Source organism: Hyperolius riggenbachi, chromosome 5 (assembly GCF_040937935.1).
Source record: "Hyperolius riggenbachi isolate aHypRig1 chromosome 5, aHypRig1.pri, whole genome shotgun sequence".
In the NCBI taxonomy this organism is placed as follows: Eukaryota; Metazoa; Chordata; class Amphibia; order Anura; family Hyperoliidae; genus Hyperolius; species Hyperolius riggenbachi.
Window position 1 is genome coordinate 438137414 of NC_090650.1, and position 23979 is coordinate 438161392.

At 43.3% G+C, this 23979-nt stretch overlaps 1 protein-coding gene across 2 annotated transcripts in view; it reads left to right on the top strand.

Moving 5' to 3' along the window:
* ADGRB1 (adhesion G protein-coupled receptor B1) overlaps positions 1 to 23979 on the top strand; it is an 829276-nt gene that overhangs the window by 8849 nt on the left and 796448 nt on the right. The gene's annotated exons all lie outside the window — the stretch shown is intronic.

Consider the following 23979-nt stretch of genomic DNA (forward strand, 5'->3'; position numbering starts at 1 on the left):
AAACAGAATAACTGACCAATCAACACTGGCCATTCTCCTTCCTTCTGATTGGACACAGCCAGGGGGCTGGAATAATCAGTGCATTGTTGATACATAAATAGCGAACATTCACAGAAGATGCTGTCTGTCGGAGACTGACTTACAGACGGGGAGATGTTCTTCTGTTAAACATCTTCTGCCCCCAATGCCGGGCAAATTTGATTAGAACTGTAAGGTCAGGAAGACCCCATAATTCATGATAATTGAAAGCTGAAGATTGATTTTCAGTTGCTGCGGCATTTATTGCGATTTTGGGGTTGCAAATCATGTCCTGCAAGCCTCATGGATCTCGTGGAAGTCCACAAGTTGGCTGGAGGAGCTCTCTATCTACATCAGTGGGATATCAGAGAGACAGAGGGGAGCCTAATCTGTGGATAAGAGAAGCTACCAAAGTGGACATTTTCACAAAAACAATAGAGGAATTGAAAAGCCCCTTTGCCTGGAAGATTGATTTAGAAGTTGGCTTCTCTCGGTACGGGAACAATGTGGAAACTACTATTGCTGATCACAGACAGTGAGAACCACGTTCACACGTATAACCCTGACCTACGAAGCTCTGCACAGCCTGTCCCTTCATACATTTCATCACCCATTGCCAGATAATGCTCAGACCACCTCTTCCAACCAGCACACAACCTCTAGTCTCGTGTATTAGAGTCACATCCTCAGATTCTTGTACACAGGACTTCTCACAAGCTTCTCTCCTTCTCTGGGACTCTCTTACAAGTCAGAACAGACAGACTCCAACCACTAAAACGTTAAAGCACACTCTTATAACTTACTTGTTACTAGACAACAAATATCGAATCGGAATTTGCTTTGGAATATAGCCTATGTCAGCTTCCTCCTGCACAAGGTGTTTGCTGTCACCTCAGCTGTAGTGTACTGACTGCCTACATAACTTTACATGCTGATCATCTACATTATACAGATTGTAAGAACAGAGCTATTGGTTATTCTAATTACTTTGGATCATCTGCCAAAACTGTATATAAATACCATTGGTAGATATAATAATGAATATTTGTACTATAAACTATGCATTAATGTATGTAACTCAAATATGTTTATATTGTGCTGCATACACGCCACACACGCATGCACGCACGCACGCTTACACCCTTCACACTCAATTCTCACTCACCCCATCCAGGACTTTTGCTGGAACTCCTTTCTAAATCACATCAGACACTCTTCAGACTTTCACATTTAATACACCTATCCTGTTGTAAGGCATTTGTTATTGCCACTAGAGAGGGAATGATTATTTTGTAGAAAGAGTTAGTATTTGAGTCCTATGGGAGAAAAGCGCTTTACAAATGTTATTGTATTGTATTATTGTATTGTATTGTATAGTATTTAGGGCCCTTTTCCACTAGCGTGTTTGCGGTAGCTGAATCGCAAAATCGCAAACCGCTAGCGATTTTACAATCGCTAGGGTTTGCTAAATAACATAGGAATCACGGTAGGTTATTTCCACTACCGCGATTCTTTTTTGACACTGACACGAACGCGCGGCGGAACGATTATTGCCGCGATTTTGCTATGCAGTGCATAGCATAGCAAAATCGCGATCGCAAACATCGGGTAATCGCCGGGAAATTTAGCACTTTTGCTAAATCGCAATCGCTAGCGTTCAGTGCGAACGCTAGCGATTGCTAGTGGAAAAGAGGCCTTAGGAAGTAATATTGCAGTATATGAAACAGTTTATAAAAACTGTAACATACATGATATTTCAGAAGTTACATTGCACTGTCAATGTGTTATGATCAAAATTAGCCCAAGTCCACGAAATCCAATGATAAAAGTGTAAAAACCCATACATTGACCCCACGCGTATTCATTTTAACATAAGACACGTTCGACGACGAAGGGCCTAAGGGCACGAAACATGTTGGAATCTTTTGGCTTTATGACGCTGTACGCTGCCATTTTTGAAGAAATTCTATGAGACTTTATGCAGATCTCTACACCCTTATACCGTGTGTCACCAAGGAGCATATTTTATCTAATCAACACAATGTGTTTGATTAAGTCCTATTATTCACTTTTCTACATTGTTTGAATTATCTAGTTTGAAGTATTATGTGTAAATTTAGAATAACAACACATTTGAATCGGCTGTGCAATGATTTAAATGGCGGATAGTTATACTGTTATCTCTATAAAAGTCAAATTAGTCTTAGTTCTCCAGCTCGTTAATTTGTCACTTTTTATCTGGCAAGCTGCATGCATTGGCTGTGAGGAAGGAATGCAAGGAGGATGCACCCTCTAATGGCCAGATGTGGTACTGCAGCTTTGCAGCCATTTAATTCCTACATGCAATGAAAGCTTTTAGGACAGTTCAAGACATTCAATCTGAATCCAATAGCACTTAATACAAATGTCTGCACAGTCATTTAAAAGCCTTTAAAAATTCAGTGGTTTATATATCTGCCAAAACAACCATTCTACCATCAGATTACAACCATTCTACCATCAGACTGTACAAACTGTCGGTGGTAGTTTTACAATGGAGGGGGGAGGGGGGAGGGGGATGATGACAGAGCATGGGCAGGGTTAGTGGGCAGAACTATGCACTCAGGGGTCACTGGGCATCGGATGTTGCCCAAGTGTCTTATGTTCAATCTAGCGTGTGTACATAGTTTTAGACCAGTTTCACACCAGCTACCAGCGTTTTGAGTACATGCACACACATACACGCACAGACATGCACATACATCCCCCATGTTATTTCCCAAGCATTAAAGTGGAGCTGAACTCTTGCACAGGACAGAAGGAAAACACAGATACAATGCAACCTGTATGTATTTAGATAGTTTAGCTTGTCTATTCCCCCTCATCAGTGACTAATCACAACTGTAATTTGATCTCTCAGCTGTCAGTTGGCTGCCTTGGCAGAACAGCTAATTTGTAAACACAGGATGTTAACCCTATGGCTGCTTCCATAAAAGCAGGAAGTAGACACACTGCGGATTTATTGCAGGATTTGTATGAGCTGTAAACAAATAAATGTTTTTTCTCTATAGGTTACTATGCTGTTGCTTATCTTTTAGAACAGAGAGGAAGTTCTGAGTTCAGGTCCACATTATGAATTTACCTTCTTGCTATCCTTGGATGGCATCACATCTTGACCTTGCCATGACCTTGATGGATTGAGTTGTCCCACTTGTTGTCACAGAATGTCCCTTGTGGAAGATTCCTCTATTGCCCTTACCTTCTATTTATAACCTCTTCCCCCCCCCCCCCCCCCCCTCCACACACACACACCAGTGTCACACACATTCATGCGCAGATCAATACAGAGCGATCCTCATTGTGTGATCGTGTGACATTCCCATCTATTCCTGGGGAGATCCTCTGTCCCCCTTGCTGTGTCATGTGGCTGAATACAGTCATTGCTTACACACCGGGAATCTGGGATTTGTCTGACAACTACATGTGATGCCCAAAGTCAAAGAGAACCTGTTTCTGTTTGAGAACATAAACTTTTGTTCCTATGCAAAGCCATGTACAGATAACTGCTGGCCTGCTGCAGCCTGGGACAATAGGTACTGATAGTGTTGACTAAAGCTACGTACACACATCCAATAATTGATGCCCGTCGGAGGTTAAGAAACGATCCCTTGGGTGACATTTTGGGGAATGATGCTGTACAGAAACATCCTTAGCCTTGAGGCTAGCGAAGTGTTTTGTTGCTATGTAGGGGGGTGGAGGGACCACAATTGGGGGGGACAATAGCATTGTGATCAGTCTTGCTCAGGCATTGCAGGTCATTAAGGATCCTACAGGACAGACCCCTAATGTCCCTGTCTGAGCAGGATCGATAGGCGGGCGTTGTACACATAGAACCACCATTGTTTCGGCCAACTGTTATCACATGTGTGTATGTACCTTAAAGAACTCCAGTGAAAATAATGTAATAAAAAAAGCTTAATTTTTACAATAATTATGTATAAATGATTTAGTCAGTGTTTGCCCATTGTAAAATCTTTCCTCTCCCTGATTTACATTCTGACATTTATCACATGGTGACATTTTTACTGCTGGCAGGTGATGTCACGACACACTAGGAGGAGATGCTTCTTGCTCTTTTGACAGTTGGACCCAGCTGTAAACAGCTGTTGTTTCCCACAATGCAATGAGGTTCACACACAGGAAACTGTCAGGACCATGGTTATGACATCACACTGTGGGAGGGGTTTCACCACAATATCAGCCATACAGCGCCCCCTGATGATCTGTCTGAGAAAAGGAAAAGATTTCTCATGGGAAAGGGGGTATCAGCTACTGATAGGGATAAAGTTCAGTATTTGGTCACGGTTTCTCTTTAACAATTGTGGAAACGATTAGTGTATAGATTGGCCACAGCTGGGCAACCTGTTTTTTTTATGGAGAGGGAGGGGAAATAACAGGTAGAGGATGAGTGAGAGCCACCAAACAACTGTGCTTGTTTGTATCAATTGCTTAGTGATCAGATTGCGTTACAATTTTTGGGAGTGCCAGTAGTCTTGCTACATTTTCGCAAAATATTGGGTAATGTAACTGTAGCGCTAACCCATTTACTGATGGTGCGCGTACTGGGCTGAGAAGTAAACTGGTACACCAGAGACCTTAAAGATGTCCTCTGTGTCAAACTAAAACAACTATACCTAATTAGGGGAGGGGGTCTTCGACACTATTCGTCATCGTTCATACGGAAAGCTGTTTTATCATGACTGCTGATGCATGTGGAGTCAGTTTAAATCTTTAGTAAGGCAATTTAATAATAAACATTGGAATAATAGCATGATTTAGCAATGGACTGCTGTCTGAAGCCAGTGCAGTAACTGAACTAAGAAAAGGCCTAGTAATAAGTAAACCATTATTAGAGCTAAAGAAACCTCTTACAGAACAGAAAGAGGTTGAAGCTATTCTTTTTTAGGGCCAGTGGACACCAAAAAGCGCTAGTGTGTAATCAGCGCTTTTTGAAGTGATTTTTCTAGGTGATTTTTGGCATGTGGCTAGTGATTTTCTTAGCATGTTTTTGGAGCATTTTGGCGTAGCGTTTTTTATTTTTTGTTACAGTAGGGCTGTAACTGAACAGCTACTGTAACAAAAACGCTTGGAAAACCGCTCTGATCTAGCGCCTTTCAGGGCAGTTTCCACTTTCCTATACTTAAAGTGAACCTCCGGACTAAAAATCTACTCAGCAGCACTGAAAAGGCTTGGTGTTTCTTTAATAGTTTCACAGCATCAGAACTTTGTTTTTCTTACCAAAGCATCATTTTTAGCTGCATTTTTAGCTGCATTTTTAGCTAAGCTCCACCCATCAAAGAAAAAAGCCCGGGCTTGTTTTTCCCTGATGCTGTGCAGAGCATAATGGGATTTCCTATGTTGTTCACGCTGCCTAGCAACTGGGAGGGGTGTTCAGGACACAGGACAGTTGGAACTGTGTCTCATGCTCCCTGTCACCTCCTTTCAACCAAAAAGATGGCTGCCCCATGACAAAGATGGATGGCTGCCCCCATGAAATCACAAACATTTGCCTGTTCTTTTAAAACAGGGTGGGTAAGAGATTATATTATCTATCTATTTTAATTAACATAACTAATGTAACTTAATGACAGTATGTTTGTTTAGGCCTAAGTTCTCCTTTAATATTGAGACTGAATCCCCTCAAAAATGCTGCAGGACCCGAGCTGGCATTTGGGGAAAAAAACAAATTGCTCTGGTGTGCTCCAGTCCATTGAAATACATTAGCCAAGCACTTTTCAGAGCGCAAGCATTTTTAAAAACCCTCAGAACCGCTCTTGGTGTGCACCAGCCTTTATTTGGTTTTAAAGCTCACTTCTCTACCACCAAATCAACAAAAGTACTTGATTCTTAATTTAGCTACAACAGAGATATACTGTATACTAATATATTGACTAATTTAAAGAGACTCTGTAACAAAATTTTCATCCTTATTTCTTTTATCCTATAAGTTCCTATACCTGTTCTAATGTGCTCTGGCTTACTGCAGCCTTTTCTAGTTGCACAGTGACTGTATTATCTCTATTATATGATCTAATCTTCTCTCCTCTGTCGGCTCTGTCGAGCTGAGGCAGTCAGGCTGGAATGTGCTGTGCTGCTTGTGATTGGATAGAAGCTATGCACACCCTCTCCAGGCCCCATGTACACTCTGTATGACTCACACACTGAGCTACTCTCAGCCTATCACTTGTTATGTCTTTTGTTTGTAAACACTGGATAAAACTGGCAATTACAAGCCAGGATTGCAGCAGGGAGTGGCAGAAACAGCACAGAGGGGCCCAGGAGAACATAATGAATAGAATGGTATGCTTTTTATTGTAAGAATTTTAGAGTACAGATTCTCTTTAAAGCACACCTGAAGTGAAAACAAATGTATGAGATTATAAACTGTATGTGATTTACTAATGGTAAATAGAACATTAGTTACATTAGGACAGAGTCTCATATTTTTATTTGCAGTTTAAGATCTAACTTTTTAAGACTGAATTCTAAACAGCGGCCAGGACAATCTGGTGTCAATTCTGCTTCATTCAGCTACAAAATGAACAAAAGTTTTCCTTTGAACCTCTCTGCTCTAATACATTATCAGCATTGTTTTCTCAGCTAGATAAAAGCATCCCACTTTGTGAGAATTGTGGAGGAATTACGTGGAAATTGGAATTTTAATTTATCCAATTTCTGCAGAATATTATCTTTTTGTTATTCTTGTTAATAAAGTTACTTAATTGTTAAAAAAAGAATACACAATTATTTGCATATGCACGCTATTATGCATGGTGCACATTTCCGATTAGCAACCGCGGTAAACGACTGCATTCTCTGATCGGTCTAATACTTTTGAGTATTGTGATTGGCCTAAAAATTCCGCTGTTTTCCGATTTATCGATTCTTTTTATTGTTAAAAAAAATTCTGATTCTGTGATTGGTCCTCTGAGTCATGTGATCGCCGTAACATTTCTGAGTCTCAGTAATGCACCATCCCGCAGACTTCTGATTTCCGCATATGAATTTCCACCACGGAAAGCCGATTGGCCAATGGAAACTCGGGAAATCAGAATTCTGGGGAATTCGGAAGATTATCCCAAATGTTTATCTCCACCTGTCACATGTCACTTCAGGTAAGCTTTAAAAAAAAGTTGTTTATGTAGTTACTAGGCGACCTAAGCCCATTTAAAAACGGGCTCTAGGTCAGTCCTCGCCGCAGCGACACAGCGTGCACACACACGCCCGCCGCACGTGCACACACGCCCGGCCGGCCTGTTACCCGGCCCTGTCCTAATGGCTTTCAGTGCTTGACATGCACAGTAGCGCAAAAGCACTAACACGTGGACAAGACGCAGGGACACTTGCAAATGATTATATAGTTATATCTGATAAAGTTGAAAGGCCTTTGCCCATGTTTTTTCTTAATATAAATCTGTCCCTTTTTCGGAGGGGCAGTCCCTTTTTGGGAGCCCTGTCCCTCTGTCCCTCTTTCCTCCTCATTTGTCCCTCTTTCAGGACTTTGTCCCTCTTTCTATGTAAATATATATATTTCTATACTAAGAATGTCTTTCATTGACTCTTAACTTTATTCCCAACCTTTAAATTGATATATTACTAATTTTAAAATGTTAGTATGAAGGAAAATGAACCAGGATAGAAAGGACCAGTGTGGTTTGAATTATAAAACAACATATTTTTCTTATGATATCTTTATGGTATGCGTGACTAGAGGTGTGGTGGGGCGTGCCCAGGGGTGTGGCAAAGGCGTGGATTGAGTGTCCCTTTTTCTCATCTCAAAAAGTTGGGAGGTATGAAGATGTATGAAATGTAATGACACATTAGCAGGGTCCATGGAGCATACGTTGCTACAGCAAATCATTGTCACTGAAATGTTGTAAAGTTATTTATGACAAGCAGACAAAACCTCTTGAGAACTCCTCACATACATTGGAAAGTCTGATCTGCTGTGACAGGACATTCATTCAGCAGTCACTCGGATAAGCTAAACAGAGCAGATACAATGTTATTAAAGAGGTCCTGTAGTGACATAGAGAAGTATACAATACATTATTCACCGGTGACCAGGGCCAGATTTGTACGCTTTACCGCCCTAGGCCACGGTCACCAGCCGCCCCCTTCAGTAGGTAGCGACATTACCCCTTCCCCTTCCCTCTAATATAGGAAGCCTGATGACCCCCACTGTATAGGTAGCCAGATGACTCCTTCCCCCTTTCCCTCCAGTATAGGTAGCCAGATGACACCTCCCTCTTCCCTCTAGTATATGTAGCCAGATGACTCCTCCCCCTTTCCCTCCAGTATAGGTAGCCAGATGACCCCTCCCCCTTCCCTCCAGTATAGGTAGCCAGATGACCCCTCCCCCTTCCCTCTAGTATAGGTAGCCAGATGACTCCTGCCCCCTTTCCCTCCAGTACAGGTAGCCAGATGACCCCTCCCCCCTTCCCTCTAGTTTACGTAGCCAGATGACTTCTCCCCCTTTCCCTCTAGTATAGGTAGCCAGATGACTCCTCCCCCCTTCCCCCAGTATAGGTAGCCAGATGACTCCTCCCCTCTTTCCCTCCAGTACAGGTAGCCAGATGACCCCTCCCCCTTCCCTCTAGTTTACGTAGCCAGATGACTCCTCCCCCCTTTCCCTCTAGTATAGGTAGCCAGATGACTCCTCCCCCCTTTCCCTCCAGTATAGGTAGCCAGATGACTCCTCCCCCCTTTCCCTCCAGTATAGGTAGCCAGATGACCCCTCCCCCCTTCCCTCCAGTATAGGTAGCCAGATGACTCCTCCCCTCTTTCCCTCCAGGATAGGTAGCCAGATGACTCCCTTAATCCCTCCTTTTCCCACCCACGCACCTTTCAGTATAGGTAGCCAGCTCACCTTCACACCGCAGCATACATCCGTGTTACTCATTTCTTCACTCGTCTCCAGCGCAGAAACTTCCTCTTCCTTTCCGTCTCCAATGCAGCCCAAGTCCATAGCCGCCGGCCACAATGCAAACCTGCACAGAGAGCAAGGTGGCTGCTGCACAGTCAGCTAGCAGTAGAGTACTGCGGTCAGGTGCTCACCTGATCTCCCTGCATTGCAGTGTTTGCAAACTTGCAAATTCTGCACCAGTTTAGCCTGCTGCTTTGGTGCCCTTTCTCCTGTGGTGCCCTAGGCCATGGCCTAGGCAGCCTAGGCCTAAATCCGGCCATGGCGGTGACCCACAGTGAAGACACAGTAGAGGGACAGGTACTGTCGCTGCCCCGGAGAGTGCAGCACCAGTGAGGCAAAGGAGATTCGGACTCAGTGGGTTGCAGCCCAAGCAGGTGAAGGAGCGATGGCCAAGGGGTGCAGGAAAGTTGGGGAGTAAGATGCCGCCCCTTGTAAGACGCCGCCTGACGCACATGGTTTAGGCGGCATCATGGGTGGTCCGGCCCTGGATAGGACTTTTTCACCTATTTTTTGGTACTTTTTAAATTCACCGGTGCTGAAAATTCATTTTAAACAGAAGATGAAAAATGATTTCCTAGGCGAAAACTCCGGAGAAAAGATGGATTGCATAAGGGCCACTCTGAAAGAAAAAACAAAAAAAAACCTTTACATTTTTCTGAACAACCGATTGTTTTTAAAGAGACACTGAAGCACAAAAAAAATATATATGATATAATGAATTGGTTGTGCAGTACGGATAATTACTATAACATTAGTAGCAAAGAAAATATTCTCATATTTTTATTTTCAGTTATATAAATGTTATTTATAACATTGCATCATTCTCTAATATTCGCAGTTTACATACTACTTAGCATTCTAAATGATTTTACAGAACAGGCTAGTGAACTTTTGAACCCTTCTCTGCAGAGAAAATGAAAACACAATGACTGACAGTTGAGACAACAAGCTTCAGAAGACAGAGCTCTCTGCAACTTTGAAAGTCATGGAGCTCAATGGCTCTTTTTGCATAGATAACAACTGGAGTTTCTTAACTCTTATATATAATCACTGTACAGCGCTGCGTAATATGTCGGCGCTATATAAATACTAAATAATAATAATAATAATAATAATAATAATAACTCTTCCTGTACTGGAAACAATATTAGACTTATGTCTCTGCTCCTAATGTTCTATTTCTTACAAATCATTATATCATAATTTTTTTTTCGCTTCAGTGTCTCTTTAATGTAAAATGGGAACGTTTCATTTTTTTATTGCATCATTTGTAGCTGCTTTTTTTACAAGATTGGGAAAATTTGCTGTGAGACTGAACTTTAATTTTGCTCGCTTATCCCTAATATGTAGATCTCAACTGGGAAGATTTTTTTGCTATTAAAATTCACTTTAAAATATCCATATCCAGCTCCTTCCCCCACTGCAAAGCTGTAGCATTAGCTGCTGATGTAAAAGCCTTGATATATGTTTCCCGAAAAAAATATACGACCGTTGAATTTCAATCCTGCGGCTTGCATGTGTCCTTGACTTATTTGATAAAAACATCAATTTCTCACAATCAATAATACTAATAATAAAATAATTTTATTACGGCCGACTGCTATGAAATACGCCTAGCATTGCCAGCGAGGTCTCGGCTGCATGCTTTGCGCTGTGATTGTAATTTTTATTTTTTCCCTTTATGAAATATCTGCAGAGAGCCAACCCCACAGAATAATACTTATTTACCTTTTTTTGTGACGGATAAAGAAGTAGTTTCATAGCCTTTATAATTATTATGATGGAGAAAGAGCTGTGATAAAGGATAATGCTCTGACTGGTTAGAATAGAACTCCGGGATACTGATAATCCATTTAGACTATATATAATCACCGAAAACAAATACCCGTTGAGATGGCTATACATGTGCAGATGTCTCACTGTTCCACCGAGCTGGGGAACACATGCAATTAGACAAACTTGGATAGCTGTTTTAGAAATTGTCTTCAGTTCTGGGCCAGTTTTGCACAAAGGCTCTATTGGCCCTTGCCTAGGGCTGCAGAGTCCCAGGACATGCCAACCCATTTTGTGTATTTCAAGCAGTTGCAGTCAGTTTGCCCAACACAACTGCACTGTGCACAGCTGCTGCAACTCCATCACTGGGGATGGTCTATGAGATGCTGGTGATTCAAATTTTAGACTAATCCTATACATATGTATGCAGCAGCTGCATACTTTTGCATAAAGTTAGCACATTGTTTCCATCAACTTAGAATGAATAGCATCTCATAATTGACTTAGGGATGGCTGCTGTCTGCCCATAAACTAACTGCTGCCTCTTTGCTCCTTCCTCGCCCTGTTTCACATTTGTCACCACTGTCTAGGGGGTGGGCGGAGAAAGAGCCACCCCAACTCCACATTGGCCACCACTGCATAGGAAGTGGGTGGAGACAGAGCCAACTGAGCCACCACACCATCATGCCAATGCGTTCTCCAAGCTATTCAGGGCACCACAGGATACTACAGAAGAGGCCTTTGATAGGACAGACACTTAAAATGAACTAAAAGCACAATGATCTCTCATCTTAACAACTAGAGAAAACCTGGGTGGAATTTGGTACTTGTAGGGACAGTATGGCTAATTGGGATGACTAAATAAAGTGTATTAATATGTCTATATGATGAAAGAGAATGGGCGGGGAAAGCATGGGGGGGGGGGGGATATCTGTATGAGCCTTGCTCAGATTGCCTGGACTGTTATTCTGGCCAATCAATGGACCACTGAACTTTCCCCGTTATACTTCAGCATAGTTATTATATTTTTGAATATCATTTTTCAGACTGATAATATGTGTTCCTAATTTGCACCTCCGCCCTCCTTTTATAACATAAAAGATCTTTAAAAAAATGATTCCTAAAAAAATATAAATAACATAACATTGGGCATCTCCTACCCCATTTCTTTCTGTCTTGAGACTACTGAGAATATATTTTTAAAGGTTTATAAGTTGGACAAGCACGACTATCCCTAATGTCTTGCATGTCCCTTATTATATAATATTTATATGTTTTTGTTTTTATACTGGTATTATAGGGTAACTTCCTTGTGTATTTAGGTTCTTTAGATCATCTGTATTCTTACCCGTGGGGAGATTACCTCACAACTGCTTCACCTCAGAGGGGCTCCGCCTCACAGGTGCTCAGCCTCACAGGTGCTCTGCCTCACAAGTGCTGTGCCTCACAGGTGCTCAGCCTCACAGGCTCTGCCTCACAGGTGCTCAGCCTCACAGGTGCTCTGCCTCACAAGTGCTGTGCCTCACAAGTGCTGTGCCTCACAGGTGCTCAGCCTCACAGGCTCTGCCTCACAGGTGCTCAGCCTCACAAGTGCTGTGCCTCACAGGTGCTCAGCCTCACGGGTGCTCTGCCTCACAAGTGCTGTGCCTCACAGGTACTCAGCCTCACAGGTGCTCTGCCTCACAAGTGCTGTGCCTCACAGGTGCTCAGCCTCACAGGTGCTCTGCCTCACAGGTGCTTAGCCTCACAGGTGCTCTGCCTCACAAGTGCTGTGCCTCACAGGTGCTCAGCCTTACAGGTGCTCAGCCTCACAGGTGCTCTGTCTCACAAGTGCTGTGCCTCACAGGTGCTCAGCCTCACAAGTGCTGTGCCTCACAGGTGCTCTGCCTCACAAGTGCTGTGCCTCACAGGTGCTCAGCCTCACAGGTGCTCAGCCTCACAAGTACTGTGCCTCACAGGTGCTCTGCCTCACAAGTGCTGTGCCTCACAGGTGCTCTGCCTCACAGGTGCTCAGCCTCACAGGTGCTCTGTCTCACAGGTGCTCTGTCTCACAGGTGCTCTGCCTCACAAGTGCTCTGCCTCACAGGTGCTCTGCCTCACAGGTGTTCTGCCTCACAGGTGCTCTGCCTCACAAGTGCTGTGCCTCACAGGCGCTCTGCCTCACAGGTGCTTTGCCTCACAGGTGCTACTCTCACTCACAGGTGCTCTGCTTGACAGGTGCTCTGCCTCACAAGTGCTGTGCCTCACAGGTGATCTGCCTCACAGGTGCTCTGCCTCACAGGTGCTCTGTCTCACAAGTGCTGTGCCTCACAGGGGCTCTGCCTCACAGGTACTCTCCCTCACAGGTGCTCTGCTTGACAGGTGCTCTGCCTCACAGGTGCTCTGCCTCACAGGTACTCTCCCTCACAGGTGCTCTGCTTGACAGGTGCTCTGCCTCACAGGTGCTCTGCCTCACAGGTACTCTCCCTCACAGGTGCTCTGCTTGACAGGTGCTCTGCCTCACAGGTGCTCTGTCTCACAGGTGCTCTGCCTCACAGGTGCTCTGCCTCACAAGTGCTGTGCCTCAAAGGTGCTCTGCCTCACTGGTACTCTCCCCACAGGTGCTCTGCTTGACAGGTGCTCTGCCTCACAAGTGCTGTGCCTCACAGGTGCTCTGCCTCACAGGTGCTGCCTCACAGGTGCTCTGCCTCACAGGTGCTATGCTTTATAGCTGCCTTGTCTATTTCCTTTTCTACATCCAATGGATTGTTCCCAGGGATTCTGGCAAAATAATCACTCCATATAAAGCCCCTAGTAATCAAAAGCAATTAATTCATCCTCATCCCTATATAAAGGGGAGAGTGGGAGGGTTTTCTCATTCTGTGTCCTGCTGTCACTCTGGCTGTACGGAGAGAGATACAGGGAGAGATGTTTGTACTTTGTAATAGAGTGTGGAGGTATTGCGGCGCCACTTTTTCCGAAAGTGCTCCTCCACCCTTTTTTTTACTGCTTTGGCCCTGACCACCTTAATTACCATGGCACCTACCAGTGCCCAAGAAGCCATAGAAGTACTCAATCAGCCTAATTTCTTCTACACAAATGGGGCAATCACAGCTGTCTCCAACTATGTAAACACATATGCTAAACTTTTTACTGCCAATCAGAAAAGTCCAGTTGTGTTTTTTAAAGTTTACCGGAGATGGCATTACTGAAAAATGTCATACTTACCTGGGGCTTCCTCCAGCTCCATGAGCAGTGATGGTTCCCTCACCGCCCTCCCGAGTGCCTCAGTTCAACCATAATCAGCCCTGGTAAATGGCTCAGCCACGCCAGTCGTGCTCCTCTGTGCGTATGCGGAGGGGCTGGTCAGAAGAGCACGACTGATTGCAATTGAACTGAGGAACTCAGGAGGGCGGCGCCGGCGAGGGATCCATCACTGCTCATGACGCTGGAGGAAGCCCCGGTAAGTACCAAATATTTTCATAATGCCATCTCTGGTAGACTTTAAATCAAATGTCCCGACTTCGCAATGCTAGCCCTGAGCGGTTGGTTTCACCTTTCGTGAGATCACCGAGCAGATCTCTGAGCAGCTTTGCCTATCCGAGATAATGTGTGGAGAGATTGGATAACGTGGGCCTTTGGCGAGATAGAATAAATCTCGTATCTGTGGTGCGTCCTCCTCATGTATTCAGTTCCTCCTCCTCCTCAGACAGACACCTTCCCCGCACACAAATCTCTGCCACTGAAACCTTTAATGTGCAAAGCGAAAGGGATTTAATAGAGAGATTAAACACCGCCGGGACAAGACAAAACATTCTGTACAGTAAGATAATAAAGCTGAATTTAGATAAGTCTTTCTGATCTGCATTTGTAAATCGGGGATTTAATTGAGTGTATCTTCAGCTATTTACTGTTTTGTGCATTCAGTAAATATAAACATCTAATAGACACAGCAAACAAGTTCCAGCAGAGGAACGGATTAAACTGCTCGAGCTCTCCCGATCTTTTGTTTATGGATAAACTTTCAGTGATGTCACTGGTCTCTGGTGAATGGATAGGCTGCATTCTCAGTGATGTCACTGGTCTCTAGTGAATGGATAGGCTGCATTTAGAGATGAGCGTAATGACCTAATTACGATTTTGCGAAATTTCGCGTAATTAGTGTAATTACGATTATGGCCGTAAGTACATAATCGTAATGAAGAAGGATTTCGCGAAATTTCGCGTAAGCGTAATTTTCGCGTAATTTTCGCATTACAGTCGTATCATGCCGTAATTTCGCATTAAACGCTACCGTAATTTCGCGTTAAACCGTAACGCTCCGTATAATATAAAAAAGCCGCCGACTTTAAGGGTTAATAGCAAAGCCCCCTTAAATGCTAAGAGCCTCAAATTTGGAGAATATATTAAGGAGATCAGGAGGAATAAGAGGAAAAATTTTTTTTTTCAAAAAGACCTTATAGTTTTTGAGAAAATCGATGTTAAAGTTTCAAAGGAAAAATGTAAACATTTAAAAACCCGCCGACTTTAACGGTTAATAGCAAAGCCTGCTTAAAGTTTAGGAACACCAAATTCCCAGGGTATATTAAGGGGATCAGTGGGAATAAGAGGAAAAAATTTTTTTTCAAAAAGACCTTATAGTTTTTGAGAAAATCGATTTTTAAGTTTCAAGGGCGAAAATGTCTTTTAAATGCGGAAAATGTCAGTTTTTTTTGCACAGGTAACAATAGTGTATTATTTTCATAGATTCCCCCAAGTGGGAAGAGTTTTACTTACTTCGTTCTGAGTGTGGGAAATATAAAAAAAAAACGACGTGGGGTCCCCCCTCCCAGACCTCTTTAACCCCTTGTCCCCCATGCAGGCTGGGATAGCCAGAATGCGGAGCACCGGCCGCGTGGGGCTCCGCACCCTGACTATACCAGCCCGCATGGTCCATGGATTTGGGGGTCTCGGAAGGGGAGGGGCAGCCAAGCTTTCCCCTCCCCCTCCGAGCCCTTGTCCAATCCAAGGACAAGGGGCTCTTCTCCACCTCCGATGGGCGGTGGAGGTGGAGGCCGCGATTTCCTGGGTGGGGGGTTCATGGTGGAATCTGGGAGTCCCCTTTAAAAAGGGGTCCCCCAGATGCCCACCCCCCCTCCCAGGAGAAATGAGTATAGAGGTACTTGTAGTACCCCTTACCCATTTCCTTTAAGAGTTAAAAGTAAATAAACACACAAACACATAGAAAAAGTATTTTAATTGAACAAAAAACATAACCACGAAAAAAGTCCTTTAATATTCTTAATTAACCATTAATACTTACCTGTCCCTTTAAATAAATGATCCCACGCAATATCCTCGGAAATGTTCTATCAGTTACAATGTAACAAAGTTATTATGTAACAACTTTGTTACATTGTAACTACGCCGCACCCGACGCCACTCGCCGCTCAGCCGCCGCATACGCGTCCATGCAGGACGCTAAGTCCCCGCAGCTCCCGCTGTCCACCCCGCCCACATCTGTCACCCACATGTCACCCACATGTGGGTGACATGTGGGTGACATGTGGGAGAGGCGGGGAGGGCAGCGGAGCCGGCGGGGACTTAGCGTCCTGCACGGACCCGACAGAGCTCTGAGCTATATAGCTCAGAGCTCTGAGAAGCATCTTTGTATTTGGGCTCCAAGGAGCCCCATTGGTCCTTAGCAGACCAATGGGGTTCCTTCAAATCAGAAGGAACCCCATTGGTCTGCTAAGGACCAATGGGGCTCCTTGGAGCCCAAATACAAAGATGCTTTCGAGAGCTCTGAGCTATAGCTCAGAGCTCTGTCGGGTCCTGCAGCGCAGACGCGGAGGCGGCGGCGGCGGTGAGTGACGTCGGGTGCGGCGTAGTTACAATGTAACAAAGTTGTTATATTGTAATAACTTTGTTACATTGTAACTGATAGAACATTTCCGAGGATATTGCGTGGGATCATTTATTTAAAGGGACAGGTAAGTATTAATGGTTAATTAAGAATATTAAAGGACTTTTTTCGTGGTTATGTTTTTTGTTCAATTAAAATACTTTTTCTATGTGTTTGTGTGTTTATTTACTTTTAACTCTTAAAGGAAATGGGTAAGGGGTACTACAAGTACCTCTATACTCATTTCTCCTGGGATGGGGGGTGGGCATCTGGGGGACCCCTTTTTAAAGGGGACTCCCAGATTCCACCATGAACCCCCCACCCAGGAAATCGCGGCCTCCACCTCCACCGCCCATCGGAGGTGGAGAAGAGCCCCTTGTCCTTGGATTGGACAAGGGCTCGGAGGGGGAGGGGAAAGCTTGGCTGCCCCTCCCCTTCCGAGACCCCCCAATCCATGGACCATGCGGGCTGGTATAGTCAGGGTGCGGAGCCCCACGCGGCCGGTGCTCCGCATTCTGGCTATCCCAGCCTGCATGGGGGACAAGGGGTTAAAGAGGTCTGGGAGGGGGGACCCCACGTCGTTTTTTTTTTATATTTCCCACACTCAGAACGAAGTAAGTAAAACTCTTCCCACTTGGGGGAATCTATGAAAATAATACACTATTGTTACCTGTGCAAAAAAAACTGACATTTTCCGCATTTAAAAGACATTTTTGCCCTTGAAACTTAAAAATCGATTTTCTCAAAAACTATAAGGTCTTTTTGAAAAAAAATTTTTTCCTCTTATTCCCACTGATCCCCTTAATATACCCTAGGAATTTGGTGTTCCTAAACTTTAAGCAGGCTTTGCTATTAACCGTTAAAATCGGCGGGTTTTTAAATGTATACATTTTTACTTTGAAACTTTAACATCGATTTTCTCAAAAACTATAAGGTCTTTTTGAAAAAAATTTTTTTCCTCTTATTCCTCCTGATCTCCTTAATATATTCTCCAAATTTGAGGCTCTTAGCATTTAAGGGGGCTTTGCTATTAACCCTTAAAGTCGGCGGCTTTTTTATATTATACGGAGCGTTACGGTTTAACGCGAAATTACGGTAGCGTTTAATGCGAAATTACAGCATGAACGAAACGCGAAATTTCGCGTTGAAAATTACGCTTACGGTATTTTCAATTACGATTTTAATGGCAATTTCGCTATGCTAATTTCGCATCGTAATCGCAAATTTCGCATGCGTAATTATAGTAATGCGAAATTACGAAAATTTCAGCTCAACTCTAGCTGCATTCTCAGTGATGTCACTGGTCTCTGGTGAATGGATAGGCTGCATTCTCGGTGATGTCACTGGTCTCTAGTGAATGGAGAGGCTGCATTCCCAGTGATGACACTGGTCTCTAGTGAATGGATAGGCAGCATTTTCAGTGATGTCACTGGTCTCTAGTGAATGGACAGGCTGCATCCTCAGTGATGTCACTGGTCTCTAGTGAATGGATAGGCTGCATTCTCAGTGATATCACTGGTCTCTAGTGAATGGATAGGCTGCATTCTCAGTGATGTCACCGGTCTGTAGTGAATGGATAGGCTGCATTCTCAGTGATGTCAGTGGTCTCTAGCGAATGGATAGGCTGCATTCTCAGTGATGTCACTGGTCTCTAGTGAATGGATAGTCTGCATTCTCAGTGATGTCACCGGTCTGTAGTGAATGGATAGGCTGCATTCTCAGGGATGTCACTGGTCTCTAGTGAATGGATAGGCTGCATTCTCAGTGATGTCACCGGTCTGTAGTGAATGGATAGGCTGCATTCTCAGGGATGTCACTGGTCTCTAGTGAATGGATAGGCTGCATTCTCAGTGATGTCACCGGTCTGTAGTGAATGGATAGGCTGCATTCTCAGTGATGTCACTGGTCTCTAGTGAATGGATAGGCTGCATTCTCAGTGATGTCACTGGTCTCTAGTGAATGGATAGGCTGCATTCTCAGTGATGTCACTGGTCTCTAGTGAATGGATAGGCTGAATTCTCAGTCATGTCACTGGTCTCTAGTGAATGGATAGGCTGCATTCTCAGGGATGTCACTGGTCTCTAGTGAATGGATAGGCTGCATTCTCAGTGATGTCGCTGGTCTCTAGTAAATGGATAGGCTGCATTCTCAGGGATGTCACTGGTCTCCAGTGAATGGATAGGCTGCATTCTCAGGGATGTCACTGGTCTCTAGTGAATGGATAGGCTGAATTCTCAGTCATGTCACTGGTCTCTAGTGAATGGATAGTCCGGATTCTTAGCTTTGACCTCTAGTGAGTAAAGAGAATCTATTCTTGGCGATATCACATTCCCCTGTGTCTAGAAAAAGCACTGACTATATTTTTAGCAATGTTGTTCTGCAAAAGGTCAAATTCAATGTGACGTTATTGACTTATTCTAAATTAAGAAATGTTGTAAATAAATTCTCAGAAGTGTTCTATACTGAGAGGAGAAAACAATCAAAGCTGCACACTATACATTTATTCCTAAAATACAATTGTATCCCGAAACCTGATACCAGTGAGGTGTTCCTGTACCCAATCAGTATCTACTCTAACGCTGCCAAAATGTGTCCTCTGTTCCTAAGCCCATCAGTGGTTCCTCTTTACTTCACATCTCCTGGGAAATCAAGAGTCATTATTTTTACTCCTAATTTGGAAGGAGAGAAAAGAATTCTGTAGACGTTTCTTGTGATCTTCCCTGAATAAGATGATCATTAGTTTTGTAGTCTAGAAACAATCTACAAAAACAGAGGAGACCACAAAATCCTTCTAAAGTATGTTTCCCCCCCCCCCCCCCCCCCCACCCTAGATAGCAACACGTCTGGAATAATTCTCACTAGTAATAGAAATGATCAGGTCTCTACCTGGATTTAAAGTAATAGTCCAAGCTGGGGGAAAAAAAAGATCCAGTTACCTGGGGTTTCCTCCAGCCCATGGCAGCCGTCCTGTGCCCTCGCCGCAGCTCCGGTGGCTCCCGGTCTTCTCCGCTGGCGCAGCCGACCTCGCCAGGTCGGGTTCCGAGTAGTTCTGCACCTGCGCAGTACCATCCTGATGACGTCGAAGAGTCGACATGACCCGCGCAGTGGAGTGCAGAAGAAGCCAACCCGGAACCCAACCTGGCGAGGTTGGCTGCGCCAGCGGAGAAGACCGGGAGCCCCCGGAGCTGCGGCGAGGGCACAAGATGGCTGCCACGGGCTGGAGGAAGCCCCAGGTAAGTGGATCTTTTTTCCCCCAGCTTGGATGTTTCCTTTAAGGCTATAAAAGCTCAATTCTTTATTGTATCACAGCATGAATGCACACACAACATTTTGGGATTCAGGCCTTTGTCAAGTGAGCCCACGACAAAGGCCTGTGTGCTGAAACGTTGTGTGTGCATGTGATTAGTGTTGAGTAGAAATTTTCATAATTTAGTGTTGCCTTAATTATAGACGCAAATTTTGCCACTACAACACGAATTTGTAATTTTGTAATTGCCATACAAACTGTAATTTGGAATTCCATAAGTGAAATTTTGCTTTCGTAATGTAGCATTTTGGCGCAAATTTGTGTTTAACGAGAAATTTCGTAATTTCATGTTTTCTATAGAAAGAACGTTATTTTAGTTACGAAATTGGACGTAATTTCGTTTCTAATAGTAATTATGCACATTTAAGTAATGACTACACACTCATTGGTTCCAATTGCTGATTGCAATTACTGATAATGCAAAGGCCCCTCCCTGCACATGCTGTTGCTTTAAATGTATCAGGAGGCTCTATCTGCAGCCACTTCTAAGACAGGTGCTCTTTGCCAAGGTGCACTTAGCGGCAGAGCCGGGACAAGGTCCTCCAGCACCCAAGGCTGAGACACCAAAGTGCGCCCCTCCATCCCTCCCACCCCAGCTGTCACACACTGATTGCTGTTAGACTAAAGGGGCATACAGACATGCGACTAAAGTCGTTGGTAACGAACGACTAACGATCGTTTATAACGACAATCGTTACAAAATAACCGCTAACGATCGTTAAGGGTAACGATCACCGACCGAAGTCGTTGCAAACTGGAAATCCGTCCTGGCGGATTTTTTGTAACGACGATCGTTAGGAAAAGTTCGTGTGTATGCTGATCGTTACAAAAACGATCGTTTGTTACGTACCGTACATGCGCAGACAGAGAGAGAGAGACAGAGAGATGTATATAGATATATGTATATATATATATATATATATATGTATATATAGATGTAGATAGATGTATAGAGATATATATGTGTGTATATATATATATATATATATATATATATATATATATATATATATATATATATATGTATCTATAGATGTACATAGGTGTGTGTGTATATATATATATAGATAGATAGATAGATAGATAGATAGATAGACAGACAGACAGACAGACAGACAGACAGACAGACAGACAGACAGACAGACAGACAGACAGATAGATAGATAGATAGATAGATAGATAGATAGATGTAGATAGATATATGTTGACATAGATAGAGATATATCTATCTATATCTCTCTCTCTCTGTATATATATATATATATATATATATATATATATATATACGCAACTTCCTCTTTTCTACTGGCCATTAACAATGACGTTCGTTCCGGGTTCATTAATTTGAATAACGTTTAGCATAATAGATGCGCTGCATCATACGTTCGTCACTTCCGCATCGTTCGTTCGGAAACGATCTGATCGTTTGCCACTTTCAACACCTCTTTACTAACGACCTTTTCATTTCTCTCCTTAATTGATCGTTCGTCGTTGTTTACGAACGATCGTTATCGCATGTCTGTACGTAGCTTAAGAGCGCCACAGGGCCCACAACCTCCCCAACACCTTAATATCTAGTTATCTGGCTTGCAGTCACTGCTATGTATCCCCTTTCCTTATTTCTTTCTGCTTCATACACAATAGGGGAATGATAGCTGAGTGAATTCTGCGCCCCCTCCTACACTGCGCCCTGAGGCTGGTGCCTCTCCAGCCTATGCCTCAGCCCGGCCCTGCTTAGCAGTCATGTTGAGGCACTTGGTTTTGGGCCTTGCAATATCTGATAATGCAAAGGTACCTGTAAATGCTGTCACTTTATATGTATCAGGAGGCTCTGGACTGGAACACAATTTCGAGAACAGACGGATTTCCGTGTTAAACACAAACTACTGATTTGTTTGTGTTGCATAAACGATTCTAATTACGAAAAACAATTGTAATTATGAAATTTTTAGTAAAATTTGCAAAATGTCTATTTACGACCATAATCGTAATTTCGCATATTAAGCGAAATTTCGCATAATCGTAATTAGGTCATTACGCTCATCACTGCATGTGATACAATAAAGAATTGAGCTTTTATAGTCTTAAAGGATACCCGAAGTGACATGTGACATGATGAGATAGACTTGTGTACTATGTACAGTGCCTAGCACACAAATAACTATGCTGTGTTCCTTTTTTTTCTTTCTCTGCCTTAAAGAGTTGAATATCAGGTATGTAAGTGGCTGACTGAGTCCTGACTCAGACAGGAAGTGACTACAGTGTGACCCTCAGTAATAAGAAATTCCCCTTTTTACCTCTTTCTTGCTCTCAGAAGCCATTTTCTGCTAGGAAAGTGTTTTATAGTTGGAATTTCTTATCAGTACATACCCATGTCTATCTCATCATGTCACATGTCAGTTCGGGTATCCTTTAAATCCATGCAAAGGCCTGATCATTTCTATTACTAGTGTGTAGTCTTTCACCTTTTTTGGGCCCAGGTACTGACTGGTTGACTCCCTGGTACCTAAGCACTGGAAGTGGATAAGTGATTGGACAACTCATTATTATGATTGAATCATTCTCAGCAAGCTAAAGAGAAACCCTGGGTGGACTATACAAGAAGAGAGATATTGTACTATATACATATTTAGGTAAAATTAAATTAAAGGGAACCTGAACTGAGTAAAATTATTTAAAATAAACACATGATGTATCTGCAAATGAACATTACATACCTACCTCGCTGTCAATTCCTCTCAGAAGCTCACCATTTTCTTCTTACAGTGATCCCTTCCAGTTCTGACAAGATTTTGTCAGAACTGAAATAGATCAGTTGCTGTCAGTTATATATCAGTGGATGTCAGTTACAGTATACCTGAAAGGACAACTGATGATCAAGGTAATGTCCATGTTTCCCTATGGCTCAAGTGGGCGATATTACAGTTTAGCAGTGTGCTGACCAGGAAGCCGTTATGGGGTAATGGCCATTTTTTAAAATGGAGGACGGAGAATTCCACCGATCACAGTGGACAAATAGGATGCAGGAGAGGAGAACGAGATTGATGAGTAGACTACACGGGGGGTAAGTATGACGTGTGTATGTTTATTTTGACTTTAATTTGTAAGTTCAGGTTTACTTTAAGGTACACCTGAATGGGGGGGGGGGGGGGTTAGATACTTCTTTCAGTAAGATAATGACCTTCAGGCTCACGGTGGATTAAACAAAATGGCCTCCATTCACTAAGCTTATCTCCTGTCTTTAATAACGTTTCTAGAGTTATCACCATGGTGATGAGGCATGAAGTATTCAGGAAACATTTTACCTCAGGCAAACCTAAAGTTAACTCTTCTGTCTTTAAGTTAACTCTTCAATCCTTGAAATAACTCCAGAGTTCTAAAGTTAAAGACAGGCTGATAATTAACTGCGTGTGAAAATAACTACAGAGGAGGCAACTTAACTATAGAGGAGGTAACTTAAAGTGAACCTCCGGACTAAAAATCTACTCAGCAGAACTGAAAAGGCTTGGTGTGTCTTTAACAGTTTCACAGCATCAGAACTTTGTTTTTCTTACCAAAGCATAATTTTTAGCTGCATTTTAGCTAAGCTCCACCCATCAAAGAAAACTGCCCGAGCTTTTTTTCCCCTGATGCTGTGCAAAGCATGATGGGATTTCCTATGTTGTTATTCACGTTGCCTAGCAACTGGGAGGGGTGATCAGCACACAGGACAGTTGGAACAGTGTCTCATGCTCCTTGTCACCTCATTTCAACCAAAAAGATGGCTGCCCCCATGAAATCAAACATTTGCCTGTTCTTTTTCTTTTAAAGCAGGGTGGGTAAGAGATTATATTGCCTATCTATTTTAATTAACATAACTAATGTAACTTAATGACAGTATGTTTGTTTAGGCTGAAGTTCCTCTTTGATGCTGGGCATACACGGCGAGGTGCGCTGTTATCAATCGAGCCTCTGATGGCTCGATTGATAATATCCGATGTGTCCGATCACTGCGGGGATCGATTCCACACTCGAACCCCGCGGGCGGACAATAGCGGCGAATCGAGCGGAAGA